Source organism: Ambystoma mexicanum, unplaced genomic scaffold (genome assembly GCF_040938575.1).
Source record: "Ambystoma mexicanum isolate Mex_15411 unplaced genomic scaffold, UKY_AmexF1_1 Mex_scaf1, whole genome shotgun sequence".
Lineage (NCBI taxonomy): Eukaryota > Metazoa > Chordata > Amphibia > Caudata > Ambystomatidae > Ambystoma > Ambystoma mexicanum.
This window is the reverse complement of record NW_027182324.1, coordinates 1748128-1760372: the sequence shown is the minus strand read 5'-3', so window position 1 is coordinate 1760372 and position 12245 is coordinate 1748128. Positions and strand designations below refer to the sequence as shown.

Here is a 12245-nt window from a genome sequence, read left to right as displayed (position 1 = left end):
TGTACAAAGTTTTAATATTGGGGAGACAGATTGGTCGAAAAAAAAGCAGACAGGCGCTGCTGAGATTCGAACTCAGGATATCCTGTTTACTAGACAGGCGCTTTAACCAACTAAGCCACAGCACCTTTTTTGCATCTGTTCTCCTTTCCTTCCTCATGTAATCATTTAGAAGTGAAATCCACTTTTTTAAGGCTGGGCTTCTGTTGCAATATAACTTTTCAAAATGTTTTCCAATTGACTGAAACTCCATTGCACAAAACGAGCATGTCATTAATCGTCGATTTAGAGTGGACTGCATTGCCCAGTGTGTGCATTGAGGAGCACATGTTCGTCTTTACTGGGGAGCAAGTTTGCACTCATGAATGTGGCAAAACATTCAAATCCGTAAGTGGGTGAACATTAAAGTCCTAGATGCTGCAAATCTCTATATCTGGATAAGAATTACTGAAAAAAGTTATGTCTCCAGTGTCAAAATGTGTGTAATGCACTAGTAATTCATTTCCTTTATTGACCAGTGAGGTAGCCATGTATGGAGGTGCTGTAGAGTGAAAATCAAGTTTCAAATGGGCAGTGATCCCTGTGCCTGGATAGCTCAGTCGGTACAGCATCAGACTTTTAATCTGAGGGTCCAGGGTTCAAGTCCCTGTTCAGGTGTACCTTTGCTTCTTTTACAAAAAATTAAGCAGGAAATATGAATTGCTCATTCTAATATGTGCTATTTCTGATGGCATCGCAACCTTGGGCAATATGACTCTAAGGTAGTGGAGTCCAGAGTTCTTGGATGCTTTGCCAACATTTCAAGCCTCACTGTGCTTCTAAATAGCATGAAATAGCAATCTTTGTACAAAGTTTTAATATTGGGGAGACAGATTGGTCGAAAAAAAAGCAGACAGGCGCTGCTGAGATTCGAACTCAGGATCTCCTGTTTACTAGACAGGCGCTTTAACCAACTAAGCCACAGCACCTCTTTTGCATCTGATCTCCTGTCCTTCCTCATGTAATCATTTAGAAGTGAAATCCACTTTTTTTAAGGCTGGGCTTCTGTTGCAATATAACTTTACAAAATGTTTTCCAATTGACTGAAACTCCATTGCACAAAACGAGCATGTCATTAATCGTTGATTTAGAGTGGACTGCATTGCCCAGTGTGTGTATTGAGGAGCACATGTTCGCCTTTACTGGGGAGCAATTTTGCACTCATGAATGTGGCAAAACATTCAAATCCGTAAGTGGGTGAACATTAAAGTCCTAGATGCTGCAAATCTCTATATCTGGATACGGAATGACTGAAAAAAGTTATGTCTCCAGTGTCAAAATGTGTGTAATGCACTAGTAATTCATTTCCTTTATTGACCAGTGAGGTAGCCATGTATGGAGGTGCTGTCGAGTGAAAATCAAGTTTCAAATGGGCAGTGATCCCTGTGCCTGGATAGCTCAGTCGGTAGAGCATCAGACTTTTAATCTGAGGGTCCAGGGTTCAAGTCCCTGTTCAGGCGTACCTTTGCTTCTTTTACAAAAAATTAAGCAGGAAATATGAATTGCTCATTCTAATATGTGCTATTTCTGATGGCATCGCAACCTTGGGCAATATGACTCTAAGGTAGTGGAGTCCAGAGTTCTTGGATGCTTTACCAACATTTCAAGCCTCACTGTGCTTCTAAATAGCATGAAATAGCAATCTTTGTACAAAGTTTTAATATTGGGGAGACAGATTGGTCGAAAAAAAAGCAGACAGGCGCTGCTGAGATTCGAACTCAGGATCTCCTGTTTACTAGACAGGCGCTTTAACCAACTAAGCCACAGCACCCTTTTTGCATCTGGTCTCCTTTCCTTCCTCATGTAATCATTTAGAAGTGAAATCCACTTTTTTAAGGCTGGGCTTCTGTTGCAATATAACTTTTCAAAATGTTTTCCAATTGACTGAAACTCCATTGCACAAAACGAGCATGTCATTAATCGTCGATTTAGAGTGGACTGCATTGCCCAGTGTGTGCATTGAGGAGCACATGTTCGTCTTTACTGGGGAGCAAGTTTGCACTCATGAATGTGGCAAAACATTCAAATCCGTAAGTGGGTGAACATTAAAGTCCTAGATGCTGCAAATCTCAATATCTGGATACGGAATGACTGAAAAAAGTTATGTCTCCAGTGTCAAAATGTGTGTAATGCACTAGTAATTCATTTCCTTTATTGACCAGTGAGGTAGCCATGTATGGAGGTGCTGTAGAGTGAAAATCAAGTTTCAAATGGGCAGTGATCCCTGTGCCTGGATAGCTCAGTCGGTAGAGCATCAGACTTTTAATCTGAGGGTCCAGGGTTCAAGTCCCTGTTCAGGCGTATCTTTGCTTCTTTTACAAAAAATTTAGCAGGAAATATGAATTGCTCATTCTAATATGTGCTATTTCTGATGGCATCGCAACCTTGGGCAATATGACTCTAAGGTAGTGGAGTCCAGAATTCTTGGATGCTTTGCCAACATTTCAAGCCTGACTGTGCTTCTAAATAGCATGAAATAGCAATCTTTGTACAAAGTTTTAATATTGGGGAGACAGATTGGTCGAAAAAAAAGCAGACAGGCGCTGCTGAGATTCGAACTCAGGATCTCCTGTTTACTAGACAGGCGCTTTAACCAACTAAGCCACAGCACCTTTTTTGCATCTGGTCTCCTTTCCTTCCTCATGTAATCATTTAGAAGTGAAATCCACTTTTTTAAGGCTGGGCTTCTGTTGCAATATAACTTTTCAAAATGTTTTCCAATTGACTGAAACTCCATTGCACAAAACGAGCATGTCATTAATCGTCGATTTAGAGTGGACTGCATTGCCCAGTGTGTGCATTGAGGAGCACATGTTCGTCTTTACTGGGGAGCAAGTTTGCACTCATGAATGTGGCAAAACATTCAAATCCGTAAGTGGGTGAACATTAAAGTCCTAGATGCTGCAAATCTCTATATCTGGATACGGAATGACTGAAAAAGGTTATGTCTCCAGTGTCAAAATGTGTGTAATGCACTAGTAATTCATTTCCTTTATTGCCCAGTGAGGTAGCCATGTATGGAGGTGCTGTAGAGTGAAAATCAAGTTTCAAATGGGCAGTGATCCCTGTGCCTGGATAGCTCAGTCGGTAGAGCATCAGACTTTTAATCTGAGGGTCCAGGGTTCAAGTCCCTGTTCAGGCGTACCTTTGCTTCTTTTACAAAAAATTAAGCAGGAAATATGAATTGCTCATTCTAATATGTGCTATTTCTGATGGCATCGCAACCTTGGGCAATATGACTCTAAGGTAGTGGAGTCCAGAATTCTTGGATGCTTTGCCAACATTTCAAGCCTGACTGTGCTTCTAAATAGCATGAAATAACAATCTTTGTACAAAGTTTTAATATTGGGGAGACAGATTGGTCGAAAAAAAAGCAGACAGGCGCTGCTGAGATTCGAACTCAGGATCTCCTGTTTACTAGACAGGCGCTTTAACCAACTAAGCCGCAGCACCTTTTTTGCATCTGAACTCCTTTCCTTCCTCATGTAATCATTTAGAAGTGAAATCCACTTTTTTAAGGCTGGGCTTCTGTTGCAATACAACTTTTCAAAATGTTTTCCAATTGACTGAAACTCCATTGCACAAAACGAGCATGTCATTAATCGTCGATTTAGAGTGGACTGCATTGCCCAGTGTGTGCATTGAGGAGCACATGTTCGTCTTTACTGGGGAGCAAGTTTGCACTCATGAATGTGGCAAAACATTCAAATCCGTAAGTGGGTGAACATTAAAGTCCTAGATGCTGCAAATCTCTATATCTGGATACGGAATGAAGGAAAAAAGTTATGTCTCCAGTGTCAAAATGTGTGTAATGCACTAGTAATTCATTTCCTTTATTGACCAGTGAGGTAGCCATGTATGGAGGTGCTGTAGAGTGAAAATCAAGTTTCAAAGTGGTAGTGATCCCTGTGCCTGGATAGCTCAGTCGGTAGAGCATCAGACTTTTAATCTGAGGGTCCAGGGTTCAAGTCCCTGTTCAGGCGTACCTTTGCTTCTTTTACAAAAAATTAAGCAGGAAATATGAATTGCTCATTCTAATATGTGCTATTTCTGATGGCATCGCAACCTTGGGCAATATGACTCTAAGGTAGTGGAGTCCAGAGTTCTTGGATGCTTTGCCAACATTTCAAGCCTGACTGTGCTTCTAAATAGCATGAAATAGCAATCTTTGTACAAAGTTTTAATATTGGGGAGACAGATTGGTCGAAAAAAAAGCAGACAGGCGCTGCTGAGATTCGAACTCAGGATCTCCTGTTTACTAGACAGGCGCTTTAACCAACTAAGCCACAGCACCTTTTTTGCATCTGGTCTCCTTTCCTTCCTCATGTAATCATTTAGAAGTGAAATCCACTTTTTTAAGGCTGGGCTTCTGTTGCAATATAACTTTTCAAAATGTTTTCCAATTGACTGAAACTCCATTGCACAAAATGAGCATGTCATTAATCGTCGATTTAGAGTGGACTGCATTGCCCAGTGTGTGCATTGAGGAGCACATGTTTGTCTTTACTGGGGAGCAAGTTTGCACTCATGAATGTGGCAAAACATTCAAATCCGTAAGTGGGTGAACATTAAAGTCCTAGATGCTGCAAATCTCTATATCTGGATACGGAATGACTGAAAAAAGTTATGTCTCCAGTGTCAAAATGTGTGTAATGCACTAGTAATTCATTTCCTTTATTGACCAGTGAGGTAGCCATGTATGGAGGTGCTGTAGAGTGAAAATCAAGTTGCAAGTGGCAGTGATCCATCTGCCTGGATAGCTCAGTCGGTAGAGCATCAGACTTTTAATCTGAGGGTCCAGGGTTCAAGTCCCTGTTCAGGCGTACCTTTGCTTCTTTTAAAAAAAAATAAGCAGGAAATATGAATTGCTCATTCTAATATGTGCTATTTCTGATGGCATCGCAACCTTGGGCAATATGACTCTAAGGTAGTGGAGTCCAGAGTTCTTGGATGCTTTGCCAACATTTCAAGCCTGACTGTGCTTCTAAATAGCATGAAACAGCAATCTTTGTACAAAGTTTTAATATTGGGGAGACAGATTGGTCGAAAAAAAAGCAGACAGGCGCTGTTGAGATTCGAACTCAGGATCTCCTGTTTACTAGACAGGCGCTTTAACCAACTAAGCCACAGCACCTTTTTTGCATCTGGTCTCCTTTCCTTCCTCATGTAATCATTTAGAAGTGAAATCCACTTTTTTAAGGCTGGGCTTCTGTTGCAATATAACTTTTCAAAATGTTTTCCAATTGACTGAAACTCCATTGCACAAAACGAGCATGTCATTAATCGTCGATTTAGAGTGGACTGCATTGCCCAGTGTGTGCATTGAGGAGCACATGTTCGTCTTTACTGGGGAGCAAGTTTGCACTCATGAATGTGGCAAAACATTCAAATCCGTAAGTGGGTGAACATTAAAGTCCTAGATGCTGCAAATCTCTATATCTGGATACGGAATGACTGAAAAAAGTTATGTCTCCAGTGTCAAAATGTGTGTAATGCACTAGTAATTCATTTCCTTTATTGACCAGTGAGGTAGCCATGTATGGAGGTGCTGTAGAGTGAAAATCAAGTTTCAAATGGGCAGTGATCCCTGTGCCTGGATAGCTCAGTCGGTAGAGCATCAGACTTTTAATCTGAGGGTCCAGGGTTCAAGTCCCTGTTCAGGCGTACCTTTGCTTCTTTTACAAAAAATTAAGCAGGAAATATGAATTGCTCATTCTAATATGTGCTATTTCTGATGGCATCGCAACCTTGGGCAATATGATTCTAAGGTAGTGGAGTCCAGAGTTCTTGGATGCTTTGCCAACATTTCAAGCCTGACTGTGCTTCTAAATAGCATGAAATAGCAATCTTTGTACAAAGTTTTAATATTGGGGAGACAGATTGGTCGAAAAAAAAGCAGACAGGCGCTGCTGAGATTCGAACTCAGGATCTCCTGTTTACTAGACAGGCGCTTTAACCAACTAAGCCACAGCACCTTTTTTGCATCTGGTCTCCTTTCCTTCCTCATGTAATCATTTAGAAGTGAAATCCACTTTTTTAAGGCTGGGCTTCTGTTGCAATATAACTTTTCAAAATGTTTTCCAATTGACTGAAACTCCATTGCACAAAACGAGCATGTCATTAATCGTCGATTTAGAGTGGACTGCATTGCCCAGTGTGTGCATTGAGGAGCACATGTTCGTCTTTACTGGGGAGTAAGTTTGCACTCATGAATGTGGCAAAACATTCAAATCCGTAAGTGGGTGAACATTAAAGTCCTAGATGCTGCAAATCTCTATATCTGGATACGGAATGACTGAAAAAAGTTATGTCTCCAGTGTCAAAATGTGTGTAATGCACTAGTAATTCATTTCCTTTATTGACCAGTGAGGTAGCCATGTATGGAGGTGCTGTAGAGTGAAAATCAAGTTTCAAATGGCAGTGATCCATCTGCCTGGATAGCTCAGTCGGTAGAGCATCAGACTTTTAATCTGAGGGTCCAGGGTTCAAGTCCCTGTTCAGGCGTACCTTTGCTTCTTTTACAAAAAATTAAGCAGGAAATATGAATTGCTCATTCTAATATGTGCTATTTCTGATGGCATCGCAACCTTGGGCAATATGACTCTAAGGTAGTGGAGTCCAGAGTTCTTGGATGCTTTGCCAACATATCAAGCCTGACTGTGCTTCTAAATAGCATGAAATAGCAATCTTTGTACAAAGTTTTAATATTGGGGAGACAGATTGGTCGAAAAAAAGCAGACAGGCGCTGCTGAGATTCAAACTCAGGATCTCCTGTTTACTAGACAGGCGCTTTAACCAACTAAGCCACAGCACCTTTTTTGCATCTGGTCTCCTTTCCTTCCTCATGTAATCATTTAGAAGTGAAATCCACTTTTTTAAGGCTGGGCTTCTGTTGCAATATAACTTTTCAAAATGTTTTCCAATTGACTGAAACTCCATTGCACAAAACGAGCATGTCATTAATCGTCGATTTAGAGTGGACTGCATTGCCCAGTGTGTGCATTGAGGAGCACATGTTCGTCTTTACTGGGGAGCAAGTTTGCACTCATGAATGTGGCAAAACATTCAAATCCGTAAGTGGGTGAACATTAAAGTCCTAGATGCTGCAAATCTCTATATCTGGATACGGAATGACTGAAAAAAGTTATGTCTCCAGTGTCAAAATGTGTGTAATGCACTAGTAATTCATTTCCTTTATTGACCAGTGAGGTAGCCATGTATGGAGGTGCTGTAGAGTGAAAATCAAGTTTCAAATGGGCAGTGATCCCTGTGCTGGATAGCTCAGTCGGTAGAGCATCAGACTTTTAATCTGAGGGTCCAGGGTTCAAGTCCCTGTTCAGGCGTACCTTTGCTTCTTTTACAAAAAATTAAGCAGGAAATATGAATTGCTCATTCTAATATGTGCTATTTCTGATGGCATCGCAACCTTGGGCAATATGATTCTAAGGTAGTGGAGTCCAGAGTTCTTGGATGCTTTGCCAACATTTCAAGCCTGACTGTGCTTCTAAATAGCATGAAATAGCAATCTTTGTACAAAGTTTTAATATTGGGGAGACAGATTGGTCGAAAAAAAAGCAGACAGGCGCTGCTGAGATTCGAACTCAGGATCTCCTGTTTACTAGACAGGCGCTTTAACCAACTAAGCCACAGCACCTTTTTTGCATCTGGTCTCCTTTCCTTCCTCATGTAATCATTTAGAAGTGAAATCCACTTTTTTAAGGCTGGGCTTCTGTTGCAATATAACTTTTCAAAATGTTTTCCAATTGACTGAAACTCCATTGCACAAAACGAGCATGTCATTAATCGTCGATTTAGAGTGGACTGCATTGCCCAGTGTGTGCATTGAGGAGCACATGTTCGTCTTTACTGGGGAGTAAGTTTGCACTCATGAATGTGGCAAAACATTCAAATCCGTAAGTGGGTGAACATTAAAGTCCTAGATGCTGCAAATCTCTATATCTGGATACGGAATGACTGAAAAAAGTTATGTCTCCAGTGTCAAAATGTGTGTAATGCACTAGTAATTAATTTCCTTTATTGACCAGTGAGGTAGCCATGTATGGAGGTGCTGTAGAGTGAAAATCAAGTTTCAAATGGCAGTGATCCATCTGCCTGGATAGCTCAGTCGGTAGAGCATCAGACTTTTAATCTGAGGGTCCAGGGTTCAAGTCCCTGTTCAGGCGTACCTTTGCTTCTTTTACAAAAAATTAAGCAGGAAATATGAATTGCTCATTCTAATATGTGCTATTTCTGATGGCATCGCAACCTTGGGCAATATGACTCTAAGGTAGTGGAGTCCAGAGTTCTTGGATGCTTTGCCAACATATCAAGCCTGACTGTGCTTCTAAATAGCATGAAATAGCAATCTTTGTACAAAGTTTTAATATTGGGGAGACAGATTGGTCGAAAAAAAGCAGACAGGCGCTGCTGAGATTCGAACTCAGGATCTCCTGTTTACTAGACAGGTGCTTTAACCAACTAAGCCACAGCACCTTTTTTGCATCTGGTCTCCTTTCCTTCCTCATGTAATCATTTAGAAGTGAAATCCACTTTTTTAAGGCTGGACTTCTGTTGCAATATAACTTTTCAAAATGTTTTCCAATTGACTGAAACTCCATTGCACAAAACGAGCATGTCATTAATCGTCGATTTAGAGTGGACTGCATTGCCCAGTGTGTGCATTGAGGAGCACATGTTCGTCTTTACTGGGGAGTAAGTTTGCACTCATGAATGTGGCAAAACATTCAAATCCGTAAGTGGGTGAACATTAAAGTCCTAGATGCTGCAAATCTCTATATCTGGATACGGAATGACTGAAAAAAGTTATGTCTCCAGTGTCAAAATGTGTGTAATGCACTAGTAATTCATTTCCTTTATTGACGAGTGAGGTAGCCATGTGTGGAGGTGCTGTAGAGTGAAAATCAAGTTTCAAATGGCAGTGATCCATCTGCCTGGATAGCTCAGTCGGTAGAGCATCAGACTTTTAATCTGAGGGTCCAGGGTTCAAGTCCCTGTTCAGGCGTACCTTTGCTTCTTTTACAAAAAATTAAGCAGGAAATATGAATTGCTCATTCTAATATGTGCTATTTCTGATGGCATCGCAACCTTGGGCAATATGACTCTAAGGTAGTGGAGTCCAGAGTTCTTGGATGCTTTGCCAACATTTCAAGCCTGACTGTGCTTCTAAATAGCATGAAACAGCAATCTTTGTACAAAGTTTTAATATTGGGGAGACAGATTGGTCGAAAAAAAAGCAGACAGGCGCTGTTGAGATTCGAACTCAGGATCTCCTGTTTACTAGACAGGCGCTTTAACCAACTAAGCCACAGCACCTTTTTTGCATCTGGTCTCCTTTCCTTCCTCATGTAATCATTTAGAAGTGAAATCCACTTTTTTAAGGCTGGGCTTCTGTTGCAATATAACTTTTCAAAATGTTTTCCAATTGACTGAAACTCCATTGCACAAAACGAGCATGTCATTAATCGTCGATTTAGAGTGGACTGCATTGCCCAGTGTGTGCATTGAGGAGCACATGTTCGTCTTTACTGGGGAGCAAGTTTGCACTCATGAATGTGGCAAAACATTCAAATCCGTAAGTGGGTGAACATTAAAGTCCTAGATGCTGCAAATCTCTATATCTGGATACGGAATGACTGAAAAAAGTTATGTCTCCAGTGTCAAAATGTGTGTAATGCACTAGTAATTCATTTCCTTTATTGACCAGTGAGGTAGCCATGTATGGAGGTGCTGTAGAGTGAAAATCAAGTTTCAAATGGGCAGTGATCCCTGTGCCTGGATAGCTCAGTCGGTAGAGCATCAGACTTTTAATCTGAGGGTCCAGGGTTCAAGTCCCTGTTCAGGCGTACCTTTGCTTCTTTTACAAAAAATTAAGCAGGAAATATGAATTGCTCATTCTAATATGTGCTATTTCTGATGGCATCGCAACCTTGGGCAATATGATTCTAAGGTAGTGGAGTCCAGAGTTCTTGGATGCTTTGCCAACATTTCAAGCCTGACTGTGCTTCTAAATAGCATGAAATAGCAATCTTTGTACAAAGTTTTAATATTGGGGAGACAGATTGGTCGAAAAAAAAGCAGACAGGCGCTGCTGAGATTCGAACTCAGGATCTCCTGTTTACTAGACAGGCGCTTTAACCAACTAAGCCACAGCACCTTTTTTGCATCTGGTCTCCTTTCCTTCCTCATGTAATCATTTAGAAGTGAAATCCACTTTTTTAAGGCTGGGCTTCTGTTGCAATATAACTTTTCAAAATGTTTTCCAATTGACTGAAACTCCATTGCACAAAACGAGCATGTCATTAATCGTCGATTTAGAGTGGACTGCATTGCCCAGTGTGTGCATTGAGGAGCACATGTTCGTCTTTACTGGGGAGTAAGTTTGCACTCATGAATGTGGCAAAACATTCAAATCCGTAAGTGGGTGAACATTAAAGTCCTAGATGCTGCAAATCTCTATATCTGGATACGGAATGACTGAAAAAAGTTATGTCTCCAGTGTCAAAATGTGTGTAATGCACTAGTAATTCATTTCCTTTATTGACCAGTGAGGTAGCCATGTATGGAGGTGCTGTAGAGTGAAAATCAAGTTTCAAATGGCAGTGATCCATCTGCCTGGATAGCTCAGTCGGTAGAGCATCAGACTTTTAATCTGAGGGTCCAGGGTTCAAGTCCCTGTTCAGGCGTACCTTTGCTTCTTTTACAAAAAATTAAGCAGGAAATATGAATTGCTCATTCTAATATGTGCTATTTCTGATGGCATCGCAACCTTGGGCAATATGACTCTAAGGTAGTGGAGTCCAGAGTTCTTGGATGCTTTGCCAACATATCAAGCCTGACTGTGCTTCTAAATAGCATGAAATAGCAATCTTTGTACAAAGTTTTAATATTGGGGAGACAGATTGGTCGAAAAAAAGCAGACAGGCGCTGCTGAGATTCAAACTCAGGATCTCCTGTTTACTAGACAGGCGCTTTAACCAACTAAGCCACAGCACCTTTTTTGCATCTGGTCTCCTTTCCTTCCTCATGTAATCATTTAGAAGTGAAATCCACTTTTTTAAGGCTGGGCTTCTGTTGCAATATAACTTTTCAAAATGTTTTCCAATTGACTGAAACTCCATTGCACAAAACGAGCATGTCATTAATCGTCGATTTAGAGTGGACTGCATTGCCCAGTGTGTGCATTGAGGAGCACATGTTCGTCTTTACTGGGGAGCAAGTTTGCACTCATGAATGTGGCAAAACATTCAAATCCGTAAGTGGGTGAACATTAAAGTCCTAGATGCTGCAAATCTCTATATCTGGATACGGAATGACTGAAAAAAGTTATGTCTCCAGTGTCAAAATGTGTGTAATGCACTAGTAATTCATTTCCTTTATTGACCAGTGAGGTAGCCATGTATGGAGGTGCTGTAGAGTGAAAATCAAGTTTCAAATGGGCAGTGATCCCTGTGCTGGATAGCTCAGTCGGTAGAGCATCAGACTTTTAATCTGAGGGTCCAGGGTTCAAGTCCCTGTTCAGGTGTACCTTTGCTTCTTTTACAAAAAATTAAGCAGGAAATATGAATTGCTCATTCTAATATGTGCTATTTCTGATGGCATCGCAACCTTGGGCAATATGATTCTAAGGTAGTGGAGTCCAGAGTTCTTGGATGCTTTGCCAACATTTCAAGCCTGACTGTGCTTCTAAATAGCATGAAATAGCAATCTTTGTACAAAGTTTTAATATTGGGGAGACAGATTGGTCGAAAAAAAAGCAGACAGGCGCTGCTGAGATTCGAACTCAGGATCTCCTGTTTACTAGACAGGCGCTTTAACCAACTAAGCCACAGCACCTTTTTTGCATCTGGTCTCCTTTCCTTCCTCATGTAATCATTTAGAAGTGAAATCCACTTTTTTAAGGCTGGGCTTCTGTTGCAATATAACTTTTCAAAATGTTTTCCAATTGACTGAAACTCCATTGCACAAAACGAGCATGTCATTAATCGTCGATTTAGAGTGGACTGCATTGCCCAGTGTGTGCATTGAGGAGCACATGTTCGTCTTTACTGGGGAGTAAGTTTGCACTCATGAATGTGGCAAAACATTCAAATCCGTAAGTGGGTGAACATTAAAGTCCTAGATGCTGCAAATCTCTATATCTGGATACGGAATGACTGAAAAAAGTTATGTCTCCAGTGTCAAAATGTGTG

The 12245-nt window shown here is 40.9% G+C and overlaps 11 non-coding genes across 11 annotated transcripts; all 11 read left to right on the top strand.

The window, feature by feature from the left end:
- Positions 1–1423: 1423 nt before the first annotated feature.
- TRNAK-UUU (transfer RNA lysine (anticodon UUU)) lies at positions 1424–1496 on the top strand. Its single transcript has one exon. It is a non-coding gene; the product is annotated as a tRNA-Lys (tRNA).
- A 768-nt stretch (positions 1497–2264) lies between these two features.
- TRNAK-UUU (transfer RNA lysine (anticodon UUU)) lies at positions 2265–2337 on the top strand. Its single transcript has one exon. It is a non-coding gene; the product is annotated as a tRNA-Lys (tRNA).
- A 768-nt stretch (positions 2338–3105) lies between these two features.
- TRNAK-UUU (transfer RNA lysine (anticodon UUU)) lies at positions 3106–3178 on the top strand. The gene has a single exon. It is a non-coding gene; the product is annotated as a tRNA-Lys (tRNA).
- A 768-nt stretch (positions 3179–3946) lies between these two features.
- Positions 3947–4019, top strand: TRNAK-UUU (transfer RNA lysine (anticodon UUU)). Its single transcript has one exon. It is a non-coding gene; the product is annotated as a tRNA-Lys (tRNA).
- Positions 4020–4786: 767 nt separating this feature from the next.
- TRNAK-UUU (transfer RNA lysine (anticodon UUU)) lies at positions 4787–4859 on the top strand. Its single transcript has one exon. It is a non-coding gene; the product is annotated as a tRNA-Lys (tRNA).
- A 768-nt stretch (positions 4860–5627) lies between these two features.
- Positions 5628–5700, top strand: TRNAK-UUU (transfer RNA lysine (anticodon UUU)). The gene has a single exon. It is a non-coding gene; the product is annotated as a tRNA-Lys (tRNA).
- Positions 5701–6467: 767 nt separating this feature from the next.
- Positions 6468–6540, top strand: TRNAK-UUU (transfer RNA lysine (anticodon UUU)). Its single transcript has one exon. It is a non-coding gene; the product is annotated as a tRNA-Lys (tRNA).
- Positions 6541–8146: 1606 nt separating this feature from the next.
- Positions 8147–8219, top strand: TRNAK-UUU (transfer RNA lysine (anticodon UUU)). The gene has a single exon. It is a non-coding gene; the product is annotated as a tRNA-Lys (tRNA).
- Positions 8220–8985: 766 nt separating this feature from the next.
- On the top strand, positions 8986–9058 carry TRNAK-UUU (transfer RNA lysine (anticodon UUU)). The gene has a single exon. It is a non-coding gene; the product is annotated as a tRNA-Lys (tRNA).
- A 768-nt stretch (positions 9059–9826) lies between these two features.
- Positions 9827–9899, top strand: TRNAK-UUU (transfer RNA lysine (anticodon UUU)). The gene has a single exon. It is a non-coding gene; the product is annotated as a tRNA-Lys (tRNA).
- A 767-nt stretch (positions 9900–10666) lies between these two features.
- Positions 10667–10739, top strand: TRNAK-UUU (transfer RNA lysine (anticodon UUU)). The gene has a single exon. It is a non-coding gene; the product is annotated as a tRNA-Lys (tRNA).
- The last annotated feature ends 1506 nt before the right edge of the window (positions 10740–12245 follow it).